The sequence below is a fragment of the Phocoena phocoena genome, chromosome 9, assembly GCF_963924675.1.
Source record: "Phocoena phocoena chromosome 9, mPhoPho1.1, whole genome shotgun sequence".
Lineage (NCBI taxonomy): Eukaryota > Metazoa > Chordata > Mammalia > Artiodactyla > Phocoenidae > Phocoena > Phocoena phocoena.
In genome coordinates this window covers 86,417,525-86,440,639 of record NC_089227.1, presented here as the reverse complement: position 1 = coordinate 86,440,639, position 23,115 = coordinate 86,417,525, and positions in this window count along the sequence as shown.

The window sequence follows — 23,115 nt, the reverse complement described above, 5'->3', positions numbered from 1 at the left end:
TTCCTCTCTCTTAATTTTTAAGGGTTTATATTCTATCACATCTTAGATGATTAGCTGTGGATTATAATTTGAGTATAAAGAAAGAAACCAAGGTATTTTGATAGTTGTTGCAAGTGACAGACATCTAACTCAAACTGACTTTAGCACGAAAGGATCTTACTGGTTCTCATGTTGGAAAAGTGCAGACCTTCGGGTATGGCTGGGTCCAGGGGCTTGAACGACATCAAATCATTAGAACTCAGTTTTCTCCCTCTTTCTCATCTGTATTAACATCATTTTCAAGAAGATGTTCTCCATATGGGAGCTCCCAGCAGCTTCAAGTGTCTATCTTCCTTATACTAATAGCTAGAAATATCTGCAAGAGCTTATCTTTCCCAATAATTCCATTGAAAATCCCAGGATCGAATTGCATACCGGTCACTGAACTAATTAATCAGTGTCATCAGCAAATGGAAAATGACTGGCCATGCTTGGGTCACATGCAAATTTCTGGACCTGCTGGGGGTGGTCAATCCCACAGAACTATAGAGACTGGGAGTGGTGTTGTGACCAGAAGAAGGGGAAGGAGTTTGGGGTATGCACAAACAATCAATGTCCACCATCTATCCTTTCTCTTCTTTTTCTTTTTCTGTTCATTCCTGGAAACGTAACAAGGTCCTCTCCTGCCCTTTTCAGGAACCACTTCTCCTACCTCCCATTCCAATCGGAAGATGAATTTCTCAGCTACTTATCAACCTAAGTGGTATACTCTTCATCCGCTTCCCCTCTTTTCCTTCTCTCAGAGCTTTCAAACCAAGTGAAAATATCCGCCCCCCACCCCGCCCAGCATTTGCTGTCTGCTTTCAAGTTTCTCTAGATAACTTGCGTCTGCTCAGGTAATTTTTTCTTTTCTGAATACATCTGCTTTCCTCCATATCATCTCACATCATTCTGCTACCTGGTCCCATGCCTCATAATGCTTCCCTTTGCCCCGTTCTATCAGCGTCTTTGAACTTCTACACCTAGAGGGCTTTTAACCTGCCAAACTGTGCTGACCTTAACACACAGCAACACAACTATTTGTTGAACTATTGACCAAAAAGAAACAGTGTTTTTAAAATCCACAGGAAATTGGGGGATGGTGGGTAATTGACTATAAAAAGTGATGGTAAAAATTGCAAAATTATTGCACGTGGATAAATGTATGAAATTATTTTGCTTGGAGTTCCAGGGTTTAGTAATTTGGTTGTGCGATAAGTATCCTGGGAGGTTATAGGGAAAATGCTGAATTTATAGGCTGGGCTTTCCCTCACAAAATATGTAATGCTAAGGTTGCAAATTCAAAAGTCTACAGAAGTCTGACAGGTTGACATAAATGAGAACAGAACTGGATCTCAGACAGTAGAGAGCGATGGGGATGATTGGGTGAAGTGAAACGTGCACGACCCTTCTAACAGTGGTGTGTAGTGGTTTAAAGCACAGATTCTGGAACCAGACAGTCTGAGTTCAAATCCTGGTTCCACCATTTTTCACCTATGTGATCATGGTCTGAATATCTGACCTCTCTGTGCCTCAGTTTCCTTATCTGTAAAATGGACTTTTTGGTTGTTTCCACTGAGTACTATAAATAAGGCTGCAAAGAACATTGATGCATAACTATCTGTCTTGAGTCCCTGCTTTCACTTCTTTTGGGTATAGACCTAGGAGTAGAATTGCCAGATCATATGGTAATTCTATGATTAACTTTTGGAAGAACCGCCAAACTGTTTTCCACAGCTGCTGCACCATTTTACATTCCCGTCAGCAATGGAAGCTCGGTCCAATTTCTCCAAGGATACATTCTTTAACTGAATTTCTGCCATTAATGGGCACACTCCATATCTGTACACCCTTACTTCACATCTCACGTTTCTGGGAGAGAAGATGTAATGGACCCAGCTTAGGATGGGTGAGGGGCACCCCTGTATCAGTAGACAATGGGGGGAGGGGGAGGGATATGATATATACGTGGTCATATGGGGGAGACATTGTGTGAACAGTCAACCCAGGAGGTTTGTACAATGCTCAGTTTTCGTTTTTCTGAAAAGGGGATAATACTACTTAATATGCTATACCTGTAAAGATTAAATAAGATAATGCATATCAAATTTTTTGTAACTGCCTACCACTCAGTGGCTGAAGGATAGCAGCAGTGTCAAAGTATGCTTCGTGGGTGTGCACAGCTGTTCTCTGTCAAGTGTCAAGTACACCCAGCTTTCCTATTACAAAGGAAACTCTCTGTTGTAGATTTATAAGTGAATTTATCCAAAGCAGTTTTCGAACCTATTTCTATTTTCAGCCTATATCACCTTCAGGGGCAACATGTTTCATTTCTTTACTACGTGCTTTGTAGAGTAGTAATTTGTTGTATTTGTCCGAAAACCTCCCCTTTTGAGCTCCTGAGACAGCTTCTTGGTTCTACCTCAGTGGCCCCCGAGACCTTCTCCACAAGGACTTGTTCACATTTCTGTATCCAAGTGAACGGGAACGTTTGCACAGGCCTTGGGCTTTCTTTCGAGTTGCATTCCAAATCACCTGTTCTCTTTACGTATCTTCACAGATAAGCTGATAGTCTTTTTCGCTTTATTGAAGTGTCAGAGTAAAATCACTTTTTACAGCATATGAGTAAGTTGCTGCCTATGAGAAGGACAGAGATGCTGAACGGTTGCTTGGTGGGTCGGTGCAACCACCAGGTGTAGGCCTTCTTCCTGTTACTCGTCACCCAGCACAGGTGATCCAAACTCATGTCTCAGTGAAATGACAAATCACCTCACCTGCCTGTGGAGTTACTCTGATCACAAACCACAACTCACGAAGGCAAGAGTCTACTGATTCAGAATTTAGTGAATGCGTGCATTTTACCCTCTTTGTTCCTTTTAAGATTAGGGGTACAATTAGGGACATCTGGAAAGAGATTTTTCTCCATATAAAACTACAGAGATCTGACTCATGCTCTCCCTTGGGCCCCACCAACTGAGTTAATCACGTTAACCCAAACTCTGAGAACTACTACTGTGCTGTGACCCATGTATTTTTCCCACATACAGCCACCTTCCAATTATGTGCACAAATGCAGGGGTACGGTGGTGCAAATAATTCAAAACAGCAAACAGTCCAAAAGCCATTTCTGCTTGGCTTGAGAATATATTATGCAAATGTTGACAGCAAATTTACTTTCCTTATTACATTTTGCTTGCATTCGTATTGAAAAATTGTTTGCATTCTCTATGAGTGTGTGTGTGTGGTGTGTATACGGAGGTGGTAGGAATGGCATCCCTGGAATTCCAGAGAATCATAAAACCTTGGCACTCAAAGGAGACTTACAAATCATAAAGCAACTTCTTCCTTCTTTGATTTAGAGGCAACCAAGACCCAGAGAGGTTATGTGAGAACCGAAAGTAAGCTGGTGGCAGACCAGGAACCGGACTTACCTCTCTCACTCGCTCATTCCAAGGGGAGAAACACACACTGTTGAATGGAAGCCTGACTGAGCTTTCTGGCCTTGTCAGGACGAGCCCAAACACAGAAGCAATCTTGTTAGCGCTTCCAAAGGGCGGATCCATCTGCATTCCCACTTCCGGAGGCATAAAACTTCCTAAAAAGGCTGGATCAGGAGGCTCCACCTCCATGTGGACTAGATAACACCTGTTTTCCCAAGGCAGTTAATAGCCCCAGTGAGCTCTGGGCCTCCTTAGTACATGCTGTCGAGATTTGAATTTCTCGGCAAGAGCTCTCAAGGAGGATCACCTGTCTTCTGTGTGAGCTGGTCATAGGGAATTGCTGGGAGGCCACAAACACTGGAATAAGCAGATCTATACCTTGGGCAGTGTGGCGAGGGATAGTCAAGCAAACATTGTGCTTTGACTCAGGACTCCAGCAGCATATGCCAGCCTGATGGGTAACCTGGGGCTTGGCTGCCAGTGAGTTAAGTTGCCCTTGAAATAACAGCTAAAGAGCAAACATGAAGCAGATAGGCAGGGCTCCACCTCTGGCTAAGGTCCCCAAGAAGTACAGCAGTGAGGCTGGAGAAAAGACATTCATAAGATCAGCCAGCCAGCAAACATTAGCTCAGGTGCCTCTGGGGAGGTGGGTGGCTGCAGGGGACTGTGATAAGCTGTGCTGGGTTGCCACGCAGCAGCGCATTGATGTCCAAAGCGACTGGTGTCTGTTCCAAGCGTCATTATCAGCTAATGGCTCTTTGTAGCTTGGAGCAGACTGGCAGTAGTTCCTTGAGGTTCTCCTGTGTGGGCAGGTGTTCTTAGTGCCTTGGGTCCTCCTGGAGCAATTCAGCAGAAGGCACTGGACCGCCTGGAGGTGCTCAGAGGCTGGCATGACATTGGAGGCTGGCTTCCAATGGGAATGGAACCCAAAGACTGGGGAAAGGCTCTGGGCAGGGATACAGGCAGTGTTTGCTTGGGCTTCCAGGCTGACATGTCGAATCTATCAATACCACTTGCCTGTCCTGTGCACTTTTATTTTCTGCCAAGAATGAAGACAAACATTTACCTTTGAATGAAGAATAATGTCTGAAACTACTTACTGTGTGAAAGTTCTTTCTTTTAATCAGAGATGCATTTTATTAATGTTTTATTTAATGTTTATTAATTCTTTCTGGGCAAAACCTTTTTCTCTGCTCATAGTAACATCTGCCTCAAACTGCTAGGGTTATCAATAATAGCAATGTTATAATACAGTAAGTTACTAACAATAATACACAATAACAGTATAACTTTAGTCTATAAAATGTTAACATTGACGAAGTCGTTTGCATAGAATTTCCCATTTAATTCTCACAATAGCCGTGTAAGGTAGGTAAGAGCATGTTATTACTCCAGGGCTTCAGCAAGGTAAACTGGCTTATCCAAGGACACAGTGGACTAGAGAGTGGAACCCAGATCTTATTCTTTTCCAGGTTCTACGGCTCTCCCTTTCACCCAGTAAGTAGCTTGTGCATTTAAAGGTAATACCAAATACCTGGAGAGAGAATTAAATGGCTTGTGATAAGACAAAGTGAAAGCTACAACCTCAACCCCAGTGCTGGGCAGAATGCTCAGTGCATGGTGGGCAGAGCAATGCTGCATTACACATGCTGCCCCGCCATTTGGATTGAGAATCTTCTATTACCAGCTCAGAGAGGACGAAGAATACGTACTAGCCTGCAAACAGTAATTTCAGGATCATTAGAAAGAATTGAAAATGCATATTTTTAGGTCCTATCCAAACCTACAGAATGAGAAACTCTGAGGTGGACAAAGCAATCTATTTTAATAGGTCCTTCAGGCAATTCTGACGCACACTCAAGTTCAAGAGCCACTGGCCTGGACCAGGGGTTAGCAAATTTTTTCCTTAAAGGACCAGATAATAAATATTTTAGGCTTTGGAATACACACAATCTCTATCTAGATTATTCAAGTCTGCCATTGTAAAGCAGCCGTAGAGAATATACAAATGAATGGATGAGGCTATATTCTAATAAAACTTTATTTAGACTACTAAGGGCTCACTTGGTTAATGGTGTTAATGCACACTAGTGCGAGTATACCTAGAGAATAAATTCCTATAGGTAAAATTGATTTTTTAAAGTGTAAAGTGCTATTTTAAAAAATTTAAGAAGTCATTTATTTCAGTTCTCTAATGACTCATTTTTAGTCTAAGATACCTAGCATTTCAGTATTACAAGGACACCTAAATGTGTTGTTTTCCCTTTTTTAAACAAAATTATATATATATATATTTTTTGAATTTCTTTTTTTAAAATGTTATTTATTTTTTTATACAGCAGTTCTTATTACTTATCAATTTTATACATATTAGTGTATATATGTTAATCTCAATTGCCCAATTCATCCCACCACCACTCCCACCCCCACCCCACTTTCCCCCACTTGGTGTCCATATGTTTGTTCTCTATATCTGTGTCTCTATTTCTGCCTTGCAAACAGGTTCATCTGTACCATTTTTCTAGATTCCACATATATGAGTTAGTATATGATATTTATTTTTCTCTTTCTGACTTACTTCACTCTGTATGACACTCTCCAGGTCCATCCATGTCTCTACAAATGAACCAATTTCATTCCTTTTTATTGTTGAGTAATATTCCATTGTATATATGTACCATATCTTCTTTATCCATTCATCTGTAGATGGACACTTAGGTTGCTTCCGTGATCTGGCTATTGTAAATAGAGCTGCAATGAACATTGTGGTACATGACTCTTTTTGACTTATGGTTTTCTCAGGGTATATGCCCAGTAGTGGGATTGCTGGGTAATATGGTAGTTCTATTTTTAGGTTTTTAAGGAAGCTCCATACTGTTCCCCATAGTGGCTGTATCAATTTACATTCCCACCAACAGTGCAAGAGGGTCCCCTTTTCTCCACACCTCTCCAGCATTTGTTGTTTTTAGATTTTCTGATGATGGCCATTTTAACCGGTGTGAGGTGATGCCTCATTGTAGTTTTGGTTTGCATTTCTCTAAAAATTAGTGATGTTGAGCAGCTAGTCACGTGCCTCTTGGCCATCTGTATGTCTTCTTTGGAGAAATGTCTATTTAGGTCTTCTGCCCATTTTTTGATTGGGTTGTTTGTTTGTTTTTTAATATTGAGCTACATGAGCTATTTATATATTTTGGAGATTAATCCTTTGTCCATTGATTCATTTGCAAATATTTTCTCCCATTCTGAGGGTTGTCTTTTCGTCTAGCTTATAGTTTCCTTTGCTGTGCAAAAGCTTTTAAGTTTCATTAGGTTCCATTTGTTTATTTTTGTTTTTATTTCCATTACTCTAGGAGGTGGGTCAAAAAAGATCTTGCTGTGGAAAATTATATGTATTCTTAATATTGTATCAGTTAGGTTTGCTGCCTAACAAACTACCCCAAAGCTTAGTGACTTAAAACAACAATCATTTGTTATAGTTCTTCATTCTGTAGTTCAGCTGGATGATTCAGCTCATCTGGGCCAGGTGAGGCTGATCTTGACTGGGATTGCTTACGTGTCTGGTCAGCCAATAGATTATCTGGAGGTTCACTTGTCTAGGATGGCCTCACTCACGTGTTAGGAGGTTAGCAAGCTATTGCCTGGGGTGATGATGGTGACTGGGCTGGAACAAGCCCAGGCTTGTTCACATGGTAAGTGGGTAAGAGAACTAGTGAAAGGCCACAAGGCCTCTTGAGGCCCATGCTCAGAACTGGCACAAGTCACCTCTGCTATATTCTATTGGTAATGCAATTCACAAGGTCAGCCCAGACTCAAGGGGTGGAGAAGTAGACAAGTCCTCTTGATGGAAGGATTTGAAAAGGCACATTACAAAGTAATGTGGACTCAGGGAGAGGAGTAACTGTGACCATTTTTGCAAACAGTCTACCACAGAGACATTTTTAATTTTTAATATTCTGTTTTTAGAAAGTTCTGAGAAAAACTGCGTCGATCATAAAACTAACATATGCGTGACACTTTGGCTTTCTCTATCCCCACTGGTACATCTGAGAGAGAATTATGTTGAACTTCACACCTTATGGGACCTTAATGACCTACCCAGTGCAGTGAGGAGAGGCCCAAGGGTGTGGGATTATTTTTAGTCTCATTTGACAGTATGTGAAGCTAAAACTATTTTGGAACCATTGTCCATATCCTTTATTTTCTCTCTCTCTCTATCTCACATTGAGATACAATGTATATGTAATAAATTTCACCCTTGTTAGTATGCACCTCTATGAGTTTTGACAAGTGGATACAGTTGTTCAAGCCCCAGCACAATTAAGATATAGACTTATTCCATCACCTCAACAAAATCTCCCTGAAGATCAGCTTGGTGCTTTGTGTCCACCTAGAGGGGTGGGATAGGGAGGGTGGGAGGGAGATGCAAGAGGCAGGAGATATGGGGATACATGTACATGTAGAGCTGATTCACTTTGTTATACAGCAGAAACTAACACACCATTGTAAAGCAATTATACCCCAATAAAGATGTTAAAAAAAAATCTCCCTGAGCACCTTTAGTCAACTGCACACTCTACCTCCAGCTCCTGGGAACCCCGATCTGTTTCCTGTCCCCACGGTTTTACCTTTTCCAGAACATCGCATAAAATAGAATCATACATGATCTAATCTTGTGGTTCTGGCTTCTTTTCCTTAGCGTAATTCCATTAAGATTTATCCATGTTGTAGCACGTATCCGAAGTTTGTTCTCTTTTATTACTGAATAGTAGTCTTCAGGAAATTAACTCAGGCCAAGTTCAGAGGTAGGTTCTAAACATACAAACTTGTTCTTTACTACTCTGAAGCCAATGGAATTAGCATAAGAGCAGAAACAAAAAGCCCATGCAGAAAATAGTTTTGCCTTGCCCTTTAACATGCCATTTTCATAGTTTTCTCCACCAAGTGGTTTCTTTACTTTGAAGTTTTTATTAAGTGCCTTTTTAAACAAGGTATAATTTTAAAGATCACCTAATACAACCTAGTTATTATTTTAAAATAATTATTTACTTTTTATTAAATTATCCCAGGTGGATAATTTTTTAAAATCAATTAGTGTTAAACGACATAACTAAAAACCACAATCCCCTGCCCCACCATTTCCTGACGCCCTGCATGCCAACTCCTCCACTTTCAATCCTTTTATTTGTTTCTTCTGGTTTTAACCTTCGTATTTCTAAATCATTTGCTTATACTAATAATGTTTACATTATCCTTTCTGACATTTTCTATTGATTTCATATTATGTTAGGAGAAGATTTAGGTATCTTACATACTTTTTTTCCCCTCCATCCAGACTTGTAATGTAGTTACATCACAATTAAAGGTTCAATTGACTTTTGTATTTACAGTCCATTATTATGACTATACCACCTACTGTACTATGATTCATTCCTTTCTTGGACATTTTTTTCCCTGATGTTAATGGTTCATATTTTTCATTTCCTGTTTTCTTTGTAAATATCTAATTTTTCATCCAACAACCTCTCAATACGATTTTCCATGCTGACATACTCATCAGATGATCTATCAATTACTTCTTTTTCCTGGAACTTTCTCTTCTTTTGCTCCAGTCTTGAATGGTTGGTTGCTCCCTGGACTTGCTGCTTTAATTCTAAGAATTCTCTTTATCTCTCTCTTGTGCTGGATCCCCAAACACCTGCTTCCCATATTTTCTTATGCTTGTTGTAATCCTTTTTGTGGAGTACATTTTTTAGTAGTTTCCTGAGAATGATTAATGAGAGGGAAAAAATTTTAGGTCATTTTACACCTGAAAATGTCTTTATTTTACCCTCACAGTTGATAGTTTGGCTGGATACAGGTGGAAAATAATTTTCCTTCAAAATTTTAAGACATTTTCCCATTATCTTCTAATTTCCAACAATGCTGTTAAGAAATCCAATGCCATTCTGATTCCTGATCTTTTGTATGTGACTTAAAAACAAATCTCTAAAAGTCTTAGTCTCTTTATTCCTGATGTATTGAAATTTTACAATGATATACTTTGGTGTGGGTCTTTTTTTATTTTTTGTAGTGATATTTTGGGGCTCTTTCAATCTGGAGACTCATGTCCTACAATTTTCTTGTATTATTTCTTTGATAATTCCCTCCCCATGACTTTCTTTGTTCTGTCTTTCTGTTACACCCAGATGTTGGATCTCTTAGTTTGAGCCTCTAATTTCTAATTGTTTCTCCTATATTTATCACCTTCTCTTTTTGTTATACTCTCTGAGAGATTTCCTAAACTCTTTCTTCTACCCTCTTATATAAAAAATTAAAAAATTTTTGTTGTAATATTTTCAAATTTAAGACCTCCTTTTCTCTGATTATTTATTACATTGTTCCTATTCTTTTCCCATGGATGTATTATTTCCACTGTTTCTAATATTATCAGTTATACTTATTTTTTGAAAATAATTTTTTGCTACCTAACTTGTCTCTATTTCTTCTTGGTTTCCTTTTTTTTTGTGTGTGGTACGTGGGCCTCTCACTGTTGTGGCTTCTCCCATTGCGGAGCACAGGCTCTGGACGCGCAGGCTCAGTGGCCATGGCTCACGGGACCAGCCGCTCTGCGGCATGTGGGATCTTCCCAGACCGGGGCACGAACCCATGTCCCCTGCATCGGCAGGTGGACTCTCAACCATTGCGCCACCAGGGAAGCCCTTGGTTTCCTTTTTTAACCTGTGTGTGTGTGTGTGTGTGTGTGTGTTTTATTTAGTGTCTTTCATATTGGAGGATTTCTTCAAATGTCAAGAGATCCTTGGTTGTCAGTTTATATTTAAAAAGGAGCTATTAAAGAGATGTTTGGAAATTCCATCTGTAGAGTTGAGCTTGCCAGCCTTGTTGTAGGTTGGTGGAGTAGTAAGCTGCTAGATTTTCATTGGTGGAATTCACCACTATCTGTATCTCTAGGTATTATTTTCTGGAACATTCAGTTATTCCAGAGAAGAATTCTACAATTTACATTGTTTGGGTAGAAGGTGGTGGAGAAAGGAGGAGACCATGGCAATAAGACTGGTTCCCAGTGTCCCAGCAGCTGAGTGTGGGGTAGGAGGTGAGGGTTTCACCGTGTGTTTAACTTCTTCTTTAGACTAGTGCCTATTCCAGACCTTCAACTGGGCTGGTGTCCCTGAATTTGATGGTACTCTGTTTCAATTTCTTCTTGATCCAGGGTATGTAAGAGATAGTCACCTGGCTGTTCAGGATGGGATGAAGCTTTGAGGGGTTCCCTCTGCTCCTTATATAGACTTTTAATAAATTGCCCCATATTAGCCCCTCCCCTCATTCCTACTTTCTGTAGTATTGTGTCTTTTTTAAATTATTTATTTATTTATTTTAGATGTGCCAGGTCTTAGTTGTGGCATGCAGGATCTTTAGCTGCGGCATACGTGTGGGATTTAGTTCACTCACCAGGGATCGAACTGAGGTCCCCTGCATTGGGAGTGCAGAGCCCTACCCACTGGACCACCAGGGAAGTCCCGGTATTAAGTGTCTTAAAAATCCTATCATTAACCAACTATCTAGGCTTCCTCCACTCTGCTACATAATTTAAACGCCTTCATTCATTTTCATATATTATAGTTTGAAGTTATAAATACTTCCTGATTTCATGGACTATGGAGTTTGTGTTTTGTTTCTCATCATCCTTGTTGGTTGTGGGTGATAGCTGAGGAAAAGGGGGGGACAGAGAAAACTTTGTTCTGCCATCTTAAAATTGGAAATCTCTGATAGCACATTTTTGTTTTGATAGATATTCTCAAATTGCCCTCCATACAGTTTGTACCAATTTATATATAAACTATATAAAAGTGTCCCTTCCCCATATCTTCACCATCTTAATATATTAGTTTTTTAATCTTAGTCAATCTTAGTGAAAAAATGGAGGTGGCACAATTTTAACAATATATTTTGTAAAGGGCACTGAGACCTCATTCATTCTAAATATAGTCATTCAGTAAATACATGTCCTTGCATACAGATGTTTGTAGATAAATTACTATAAACTCCTCTTTAGAAAATATCTCAAAGCTCGCTTTTCTGACAGTAGAAAGCCAGTAGGGTGTCTACTGTCAGTGTCAGGAGAGTTATATTTATATATGAGAATTTGCACATGAGTGGGCTTATTCATATATAATAAAGGGCCCAGGGATGTGGAATCTTAACTCTGGATCCTGTGCCATTATTCCCTAGTTTGCCTTCTTGGAGTTTCCTCCAGGGAGGCAAGTAGAGGTGATGGAGTGGTGGGAGATTTTTCCTGCATTATGCTTTCTTTTCAGGCTTCTGCCTTCTTAGCTCTTAGTTTTACACAGTATGTGTCCTCTAAGCTGTTCAAGGTGGCATAGAATCTCTTTGTCAAGGAACATTTCATAGATGGCGCAATAGCCCAGCTGTTAGACACTAGGCTAAAGGGAAAAATTTGGCACAGAAGCTAATCCAAATCTCTGGACTGCCATCACCTAGGGTGGTGGAAGGTGCTGCTTAGAAGAGAAAGATCTGACTAGGAAGTTATCTACCTTCATGTCTGAGAAATGAGAGGGGATGGGATTTTCTATTTAATGGCCAGTGAGGGTCCTTGTCTATCTAGAAATGTAAAGATAAAATCATAAAGACACTAATGTAAGGTATATCAGAAAGATTTGCCACATTGTAGCAAAATGAGTACACCAAATTGTGAAAGCACTTTGCCAGTATGTGGAAGACCTGCTTCTTTCCCCTTTATTGACATTTTATGGCAACTTTTTTTTTATTGGGGTATATTTGCTTTACAATGTTGTGTTAGTTTCAGCTGTACAACGAAATGAATCAGCTATATGTATACATATATCCCCATATCCCCTCCCTCTTGGACCTCCCCCACCCCCCCTCAATCCTACCCATCTACGTCACCACAGAGCACTGAGCTGAGTTCCCTGTGCTATACAACAGGTTCCCACTAGCTATCTGTTTTACACATGGTAGTATATATATGTCAATCCCAATCTCCCAATTCATCCCACCCCCTTCCCCTGCATGTCCACACGTCTGTTCTCTACATCTGCGTCTCTGTTCCTGCCCTGAAAATAGGTTCATCTGTACCATTTTTCAAGCTGGAGGAGTCAGGCTCCCTGACTTCAGACTATACTACAAAGCTACAGTAATCAAGACACTATGGTACTGGCACAAAAACAGAAATATAGATCAATGGAACAGGATAGAAAGCCCAGAGATAAACCCACGCACCTATGATCAACTAATCTATGACAAAGGAGGCAAGGATATACAATGGAGAAAAGACAGTCTCTTCAATAAGTGGTGCTGGGAAAACTGGACAGCTACATGTAAAAGAATGAAATTAGAACACTCCCTAACACCATACACAAAAATCAACTCAAAATGGATTAAAGACCTAAATGTAAGACCAGACACTATAAAACTCTTAGAGGAAAACATAGGAAGAACATTCTTTGATATAAATCACAGCAAGATATTTTTTGACCCACCTCCTGGAGTAATGAAAATATGGCAACTTTTATACCTAATTCCCAGTCCCTAGCTCGTATCTGCAGCTATGGTGGGGAAGTAATCTCAGTCCAGGGGAGGGGTTAAGGGAGTAGATAAAGAGGGTTCCTGTTGAGTGCAGCAGGCTACCAACACAAACATCATGACATCATCTCTTACTTTTTAAATTTTTTGTTTTGTTCTGTATGAGCCTTACTGACTTGTCTTCTAAGGTTTACTCTCCTCAAAGATTTAAATGGGTCTTTAATGTTCTGAAAAAATTTTTAAAAACAAGCAAACGATAAGGCTGGTTTCATTTAAAGGTGAGTTATGGTTCTGAATCCACTTCACTGCATTTCATCACCCTCATAAAAAGGCAAAATGGGAATAAACCTCTGTCTTCTTCAGAATTAGATGAGAAGACACAACCAGACATTCTGCCAGACTTTTCTAGGTGGGATATAGACAGGGACGTCTGCCTTACATTTCAGTGAAGTTTCTAAGCATGATTTTTAGTTTCCCTAGTGAATGCCTAACACCTGTGGGTCTCCAGTGCCATACTGTATTTCTACCTTATTTAAGAGACACCCAGCGATTTCATCAATAAGGGTTTCTTTTGTTGTCACTCGACAAGGGAACAATACGTTGACAGACTAAGGCCACAATAGCTTCTATCAAGCACTTTGGGAAATCAGAAATGACAATGAAACCCACTGCATTAAATAACCCATGGTGCTGGGAATTAATCAGAAATCTGGTGTTGTTGAAAATAAATGAGTTTTTAACAAATTAGATTTGAGAATTACTTACAAACTGTGGATTAGGGATCTGTGCAGAGGCGGCTTCTGCTTCATTGGGAAATCCACAGGGGGTAACTGCTGCTAAAGGGAACAGGAAAATCTGCTCCTTCCCCTGGGGAGAAGGGAGAGGAGGTTACTCAGGTATGTGCCAACTGTCTTGCCTATTCCCATTCTGGCCAGGCCAGGTCTTTGCTTGAGGCTCTTACCTTCTCTGAGTTGACTTTGATATCCAGCAAAAAAAATTTGTCCTACTTAATCTCTCACTCTCTCCATCTGCTTTTCATCTTAGACTTAAATTACCTGAAGGACTTCCCTGGTGGCACAGTGGTTGAGAATCCGCCTGACAATGCAGGGGACACAGGTTCAATTCCTGGTCCAGGAAGGTCCCACGTGCCGTGGAGCAATTAAGCCCGTGCGCCACAACTACTGAGCCTGTGCTCTAGAGCCTGCCTGCCGTAACTACTGAACCTGTGTGGCACAACTACTGAGCCCGCAGGCCTGCAGCCCATGTCCACAACAAGACAAACCACCACAATAAGAAGCCCACACAGCACAGTGAAGAGTAGCCCCTGCTCACCACAACTAGAGAAAGCCTGAATGTAGCAACAAAGACCCAACACAGCCCAAAATAAATAAATTTACAAAAATAAATAAATAAATAATCTGAAGTTATAGAGTAAATTATTTAAAATATGGTGACACTCAATTTCATAATTAAATTCATCCATTTATTTTGTTTGGGAGACATTCAATTAATGATCTACAACAGGCAGCAAGACCTGGTCTTCTAAACCCTAACAATCAATTAGATTTCATTCAAAACAATATACCAATTAGCAATGGAGTGCCTACTCTGTGTGAGATGCTAGGCTATCTATTAGGAATACAAAATTGCCAAAGCTCTCCCAAGGATCTTAAAATCTTGTGGACAAGCTGGATCTGAATACAAAGCAAGATGTCCTAAGTGCTCAGATGAAGTTTCAAATTGCTATCAAATGGCAGAAGAGGGACAGGAAATTCTAGCTTGAGGTGTTTGGGAAGACTTCACAGAAAAGGGAGCATTTGGAGTGGGTGTTGGAGGACTGATCTAATCACAATAGGTGAAGGAAGGGTTAATAGCATTCTGAGCAGATGGAACACTATGAACAAACACTATGATGGAGTTTTGAAAGTAGAGGACACATATAGTTAACAACACAGTATTATGTACTTGAAATTTGCTAAGAGGGTAGATCTCAAGTGTTTTTACCACCCGCAAAAAAAAAAAAAGAAAAGGAAAGGAAAGGGAAGAAAGCAAAATGGTGAGGTGATGGATATGTTAATTAGTTTAATTGTAGCTATTGTTTCACGAAGTATGAGCATATCGAAACATCAAGTTGTGGGCTTCCCTGGTGGCGCAGTGGTTGAGAGTCCGCCTGCCGATGCAGGAGATACGGGTTCTTGCCCCGGTCCGGGAAGATCCCACATGCCGTGGAGCGGCTGGGCCCGTGAGCCATGGCCGCTGAGCCTGCGCGTCCGGAGCCTGTGCTCCGCAGCAGGAGAGGCCACAACAGTGAGAGGTCTGCGTAACGCAAAAAAATAAATAAAAATAAAAACATCAAGTTATATACCTTAAATAGATACAATTTTTATTTGTCAATTATACATCAATAAAGAAGTGGGGAAGAAAGTGCAGGACACTTTTGAAAATTGTAATTCATTCATTCATCCAACAAGCATTGAATGCCTACTCTAGCTTACCTACTGTATAATGCAGTTGAAGTGTGAGGTTGAGGCAGGGATGTAGTAGGTGATGAGGCAAAGGAAAAGTTTGGGACTACAGTTTGAAGGATCAAGAGTTCATATGAAATGTTTAGTTTTATTTTGTTTAATATTGTTTTCATGACTAGGGTTATACTGAGCCTATTTTTCTGTCACTTGATTTTTTTTCACTTGATATGTCTTGGAGATACTTCCATGTCCATATCTGTAAGACCGTCTTATTTTTTTCTATTTCTGTATCATATGTAGAAATGGACTATAATTTATTCAACCATTTTTCTTATTGATGAATATTTAGTTTGGGGAAAAGTATCTTAAGTATTTTCTTTCATGAAAAGAAATCAGCCCAAATGCCATTACTATGTTATAGAAATTTTTAAAGGAAGATATATCAGAACCAAGACTGGATAATATCAATCAACCAATCAGTCAACCAATCAATATTTGCAGAGGACTCTTATCAGAGTAGTGTCAGGAAGTAGTTCATTCAAACTAGGTAATTGGGAAGAGTTTAACAAAGTCTGATAAAGTTAATGATTCTTAATAGAGGCACTATTTACAAAAGTATAGGCATGATTTAGGGAAGCTGACAAAGAATGGTGTTATACCCCACAGGCTAACATCAAGAAACTGTCACCACCTCTAGGCCAGACTGGCAAGAAGGGGGAGTGGTTATCAGAACCTAAGGCAAGTAACTGCACAGAGAGAGGCAGCCAACTCCTCATGGCCAGACCAAGAGAGATCCATGACATAAAGACACCTCGGTCTTACTTTCCTCCTGACATTGTTTCTCTGGGTCTTCCACTGGCCCAACCATTAAGCAGCCAGAGGGCAAGGTGATGCAGTCCACAGAAGTCAGCCTCTGGGTCACAGAGCAGGATGGAGAGAGAATCTGAATGTACATTCAGAAAATCTCTAGTATAAAGACCAATGAAGACTTATCAAAATTTTTGTATTAAAAACTTAGAATATAATATTGTTGGGCTGCACCCTGCAGGCCTGCAAGCCCTGTCCTTGCCAAGCTTCTTTTTTTTCTTTTTTATGGCTGCGTTGGGTCTTAGTTGCAGCACGCGGGATCTTTCATTGCGGCGCTCGGGCTTCTCTCTAGTCGAGGCCTGCAAGCTCGGTAGTTGTGGCGTGGGCTTAGTTGCCCCACAGCATGTGGAATCTTAGTTCCCTGACCAGGGATCGAACCCACATCCCTGCATTGGAAGGCAGATTCTTTACCATTGGAACACCAGGGAAGTCCCTTGCCCAGCTTTAAGACCAAAGAAGAAGCCCAGAGTCAGCAACAGAGACACAAATGATTTAGTGGATGGTGAGGGTGGGGTTATTTGTCTGAAGCAAGGTCCTGGAGCAACACCCCACCATGTGCTGCTGTAGCACGCAGGACATCACAGCAGTCCACGCTCTCCAGGGTTGGGGGGTGGAGAAATTGCCAGTTATAGGGGTAATTGACCTCAGGTTGGCTCATTAGTTACCAGGGAAATCAGCAAAGTGCCACGCCCCTCACCACCCTTTTGATAAAAACAATCACCAGCTGGGGCCTGGGGCCCGTATATAGGAAGGTCAGTCATGCGAATAGGGTGTAAGTGAAGCAGGTATTGATCCGGCTGGGGATGTACAGAGAGCAAGAGAACAGCCATCTTGAGTGGCCTGACCATACAAAGATGGAGAGTGTACACTGGGAGTTGTAGGATAAGTACTTGTTGGGGAAGAAATTAAATAGTCTTCAGGGTCAAAAATAGGACTTCTAGGACATTCTACAGTCTACTTGACTAGTATCCCACTAAACAGGTCTTCTGAATCTTTATCTTTATTCTTGACTTTTCTCCTGAGTTCCAGACTCAGATTTGGGTTGATTGCTGGCTATGATTTCTGTGTCAAACTTAATATGTCTCATTCATGCCTCTCCAAACCTGTCCCTAACCGCAATCCTGTTCAACTATTCTCTCTGTCCCCTGACCTTGAACTCCTCTATTTCTCTCACCTTATTATATGAGCTATCACTTTAAGTTTCTTCCTCGACTAGACCATCAGATCACTGAACTCAGGACAAGGACGTGGCTCCTTTTTACCCTCCATAATGTCCTGTGTTGAGCTTGTCTACCTCCATCTTGGGGAGAACTAGTAACTTTCTCTCCTAAAGCAGGCCTATTCCGTGGGACTCACCCTAGTTTGTATGACCTTAGTTATTCCCAAACCGTTCCGTTTTTTAGCCATTTCCTCACGATATTATTTGAGGGCAGAGCCCATGTTTATTTGTGTTGATATGTCTCCTGGTGTCCCATTTTCCAAGAAAAGAACTCAACACTCAGTAGGAGACCAGTGGCTGCTGTTGCTGTTTTTGCTCTCACTGTTAATTGTGTCTGGAGTCAACCATGTCTCAGCTTGGGCACCATCTAAGCTTACTAGACAAACTTCAATGGAAGAACTAAGTTTGGAAGTATTATATTAAAGATGGACGCCTGCTGTGTCAGGGCTCCCAACCGCGAAAATTGCTTTCAGTTCAGCCAGTACTTAACTGCTTTGTCAGCTGACGTGAATATGCAAAGGAAAAAAAGACCACTGACGAATCACAGGGTGGTTTGGTGATTAGGCATTAACAATCAAAGTCCGGACGCAACGAGCCTTCAAGTGCTGCAGGTGTTAAGAAAAGCTCTTAAATTGTTCTGATCTCGTTGAAATGGCTGTTAGACAAGACTGAAAAATATATGATTGTAACTATCCCTTTGTGGGTCCTTTCTATACTCATTTGAAAGAGGAATGGCAGCTCATAAAGAGCTGCAACTTCCTCGCAAGCCAGAAGGCTTAATGCAGAATTAAGGATATTGCAATCTTGTAGCTGAAATAATAGAAAGAAAATTGAATTATTCTTCCCATATTAAATGCATACATTCCTGAGTATTTCTGCCAAGATGACTTTGGTAACCCATGGAGTGAAATACACTTTGTTTCACATGGGGGCATTCAACAAAGCTGTGGGCTCCACTGCAACTGCTTAGAAGGGAACCAAAAAACATCAGAATGAAAAAGCACTCTCGATGTATGGTTGTATCAGCCCTAAATTGTATCACAGCTGCTTCTGGCACCATTAGACAGAACACTGGGTAATTTACAGAAGTCATTTTTCACAATTTGATTGTTGGTATATACCGGCTGAATTGATTGGTTGCGGAGACAGATCTTTATTTTTATAATAGCAATAACATCCTTTGCAGATTACTGCTCAATTTATTCCTGATGCTAACATTACCAAGCAGCGCCTAGCAATTTATGTTGGAAAAACATGTTCTTACTTCTTAATTATCTGTTTAATTGTAGAGAGAGTAGCGTCCTGTGATACCCTGATTTGCCAGCACTGGGGAGCCTGCCAGGGTCTCTGAGAGTCTTCCTGTTTGGCTTCTAGAGGGCTTTTTGCAACCTCGTGATATGAGCAACCTTTACCCCTGTGTAGAAGGAGGCGCTTGTGCCCTGAATCACAGCCGGCAGCACTGCCTGCTCTTCTGCTCCTCAGATGAAGTCTCCAGAAGCTGGCAAGTGGCTCCTTCATTGACCTACTTTCCCGTTGATCTACTCTTGTCAGCTCTAGTCATCAGGAATCCTGGTGATGACACCCTCCATCAGGCCCCCCTTCGGCACCATGGGCCTTTCAGGAGAGAAATTGACGGGAGGGCAGGAGTGCCCAAATTTTGTGACAGCTACCTGGAAAAAAATTATAGGCCTCATTTCTGACCAATGGATTCGGAATGGCAGAAATGGAAATTATACACATTTAACCAGTCTCCTCTTCACCCCAGCTGTCACCACCACTAAATAGAAGCATGAATCTATATAACAGATGTGCATTAGAAGGCAACTACTGTAATTCACAGCATTGATATTTGCACACTATTTGTGACATTTATTTTTTAATTAAATTATTTTTACTATGGTAAAGTATATGTAACATAAAATTTACCGTTTTAATCATTTGTAAGTGTTCAGTGACATGAAGTACACTCACATTGTTGTACAGCCATCACCACCATCCATCTCCAGAACTTTTCTTCACAAACTGAAACTCTGCACCCATTCGACAGTAATTCTGCATTTCCCCCTTCCCCAGCCCCTGACAAACACCAGCCTACTTCTCTCTATGAATTTGACCACTCTAGGTACCTGTGTAAGTGGAATCATACAGTATCTTGTGTCTGGTTTCTTTTATTTAGCACAATATCTTCAAGTTTTGCCCATGCTGTAGCATATATCAAATTTTCATTCCTTTTAAAGGCTGTATAATATTCCACCGTGAAACAGCATGTAAGACATTGACCAGCTTAAACTGGTTTTACCTCCTTAAATAGGTTGTTGATTCATCAAATTGAAACAGCACCAGCTTCAACTGGTTTTGTCTCCTTAAATAGGTTGTTGATTAATCAAACCTTGAGTTATTTTACAGACACAGCACTGTGCAAGATGGGAACCCACGTCTCCAGAGTGATCCTGGAACCAAGAATCTTCAGTCTACGGAATTTAAGGAATAGAAATGTTGCCACCAGAGCTCTTTACGCAGCGAGAAGTCGTTCAATGCGAAAAGGCTGGCTTCCAGCAACACAAGTAGCTTATGTGGGCTCATTCAGGACTAGCCAATCAGCTTCCAAGTTTGAAATTCCCCTAATCCCTTAAATTTCACCCCGAACCCTGGATCAAGGAGACAGATTTGAGTCCTGTGTCTTTGGTAGTTGACCTTGCAATAAAGCTCTTTCTTTTCTCAAAAGTCGGTGCTGTAGTATTGGCTTCTATGCATGTCGGGCAGCAAGCCCTTGATCGGTAACAATTGTTTGAATAGGCCATATTTTGTTTACCCGTTCATTTGTCAATGGACATGCGAGTTGTTTCCCGCCTCCTGGCTATTGTAATTTTGTATAGTGGTATGCTTTGATTCCTTTCTCTTTATCTTTTCTGTACCTACTAGAGGTTTTTTCTTTGTTACCATGAAGTTTACATAATACATCTTATAGTTATAACATTCTATTTTAAGTTAGCTATTGTGAATGATGCTACTGTGAACGTGGGTGTACAAATACCTGTTTGAGTCCCTGCTTTCATTTCCTTTGGTCTTTGCCTATTCTTTAGATGCACTGCTCATCTCATTCACCATGTGACTCTGCCCCAAATTTCATCTCCCTGTGATTCAGTTCCTGCCAATGCCTTTCACTGTGACTACCTGGATTGCACCCCTTCTCTTTATCTGCCCTCCCTGCGTCCCCTTCTTCAGCTCACAGATTCCAGTTTCTCTCCCAAGCCTCCCTTTCAGCATCAGCTTTCGATGGAAGAGGCATTAGCCCAGGGCTGGACTCGTGGAGGATGGATACTCCCATTTTTCTCACTGATGCCCAATAGCCTAGGTGGGTCCCAGTCCCAAGCCTTCCACAGCTAAAAGATATAAATCCCTGATTTCTACCCAGCAGCCATCATGAATACGTGAAGATCATCCCTGATTTTGAGACTGGCTGAAGATAAAGGCTGAGCACAAGCCCAGTTATCAAAAGCCGGAACCACGATAATGACCTCAGCAGCTTTGGACCCCAACAGCACCGTGGCAGAAGGAAACAATCTTTGTCCCAAGTGGGATCCAAGCTCGGGTAAAGAAAGCCGTCTCTCTGGTAAGGGGGATAGTTTGCTTAGGGCCAGCAGCTTTTTCAGGGATTGTAATCACACCTTTTCTAAATCACTTTGGTTTTTTATTCTTTTCACCACAATCAACATCATAATTTTAGATCACTACCATTTGTTGTACGCTTACTATATACAAGGCACATAATAAGAAATTTACTTGAATTATTTCTCTTTCTATATTTTTAACAATCTCCCTGTTAACAGGAGGCAAAATACTCTTTGGAGCCAGACTGCCAAGTTCAAATCCCACTTACTAACGGCTTGAACCTCTCTCTCCTTCAGTTTCCTCATGCAAGAGGGGATAATAGTATGTACCTTAAAGAGTTGTGAGAATTGAATGAGATAATTCATGGGAAGCATTTAGAATCATATCTAGCACAAAGTACTTGATTAAGGTTAGTTATTATTTCTCCATCTTAAGGATCAAGAAACCAGGGCAGAGCAGGTTAAGAAATTTGCCCAAGGCCACACTTCCTAGGTCTGTTGATTCTTAGGTGTATGCTCATAATCTTTCTCAGGTTTATAGATGCTTACCCCATTGCTCATGGGAGAGGAAACAGAAATAAGCTGTATTTCAGCCTTTTATATATAAAGATATTGTGTTAATCAGCCTACCTCTACTTCAAGTTGCAAAGAGTAGATAACAGAGTTAAATAAAATTTCTGCATCTAATTTTTACTGACCTCAGGCAAGTAGATATTTAAAAGGCTGATATTTTGATAATACCTTCCTTGTACAAATACACATAAAGCATGGAGATTCCTTATCTCACCCTATGCTAGATATCTATTCTCAACATTCTGAGACTTTAGAAAGCAGACTATTAATCCTTTCCCCTATCTCACCACCCTCATCACTCTCCACAAATTGGTACATAAGAGATAGTGAATGTAGATGGCGGTTCAGAGCCGGAAATGATCTCTACAGGTATTCCTTATGCAGAAAGCTGCCCTTTCTCCAAGAGGAAGGACCAGGTGAGTCCTGGCCAAGTGCATTTACAAGTCATCAGAGTAAAACCCTTTTAAAATCTGGACCATTTCAAAATCACTTTTAATAGACATTTAATTTGGGGGGGGCTTTACTCAAGTCAGAGCAGTTTTACTTCTTTTCCCGCTTTCATTAGACCTCATGCTGTGGTTGATATCAATTTGTTATTTACAAATGGACATGGCCTGTCTGATCCTATGAAGATAATATGGTAAATTTCTGAATGTAGCTAGTTTTAAATTGAAGCATTCTGCTTCAGTGATGGGTTTCTGGACATAGATATCAATTCATCTTTGAAAGATAATGCCAAGTAATTTGGAAATTATGGAATGGAGGTGAACTTCTCTTCTTTGGAGATACATGTCTAGATTTTATGGAAACTTTTCTTGCAGAAAACAAGGTGTTAGACTAGAACGTGTCATGTAAAGTTTCTTTCAATGGCCACATTTTCTGATTCTCTAGGAGAGAGGCTGAGTGTGTATATTGGGGGAAAAGTTTATGTCTAGGTCAGGGATTGGTAAACATTTTCTGTAAAGGGATAGGTAGTAAATATTTTAGGTTTGCAGACTATATGGTCTCTATCACAACTACTCAAGTCTGCCGTCATAGCAGGAAAGCAGCCATAGACAAAAATGAATGGGCATGGCTGTGTTCCATTAAAACCCTGTTTACAAAAGTAGGTTGTAGGTCAATTTGGTCTATGAGCCATAGTTGGTTAGCCCTGTACTAGATTCTATGTTGAGCACTTCATATGCAGTATCTCAGTCACTCAGACTACTGCTTCAAGATAGAGTCTAGTTAAATGCTAACTAACCAAACCTAGTTAAATTATATGAACACAGATAGAGATTTTTCTCATGCATCCAGTAAGGAACAGTAAAAAAAAAAAGGTTGGCCCCAGACTTTTCTACAAGAGGTTTCAATGCCAGAAGAAA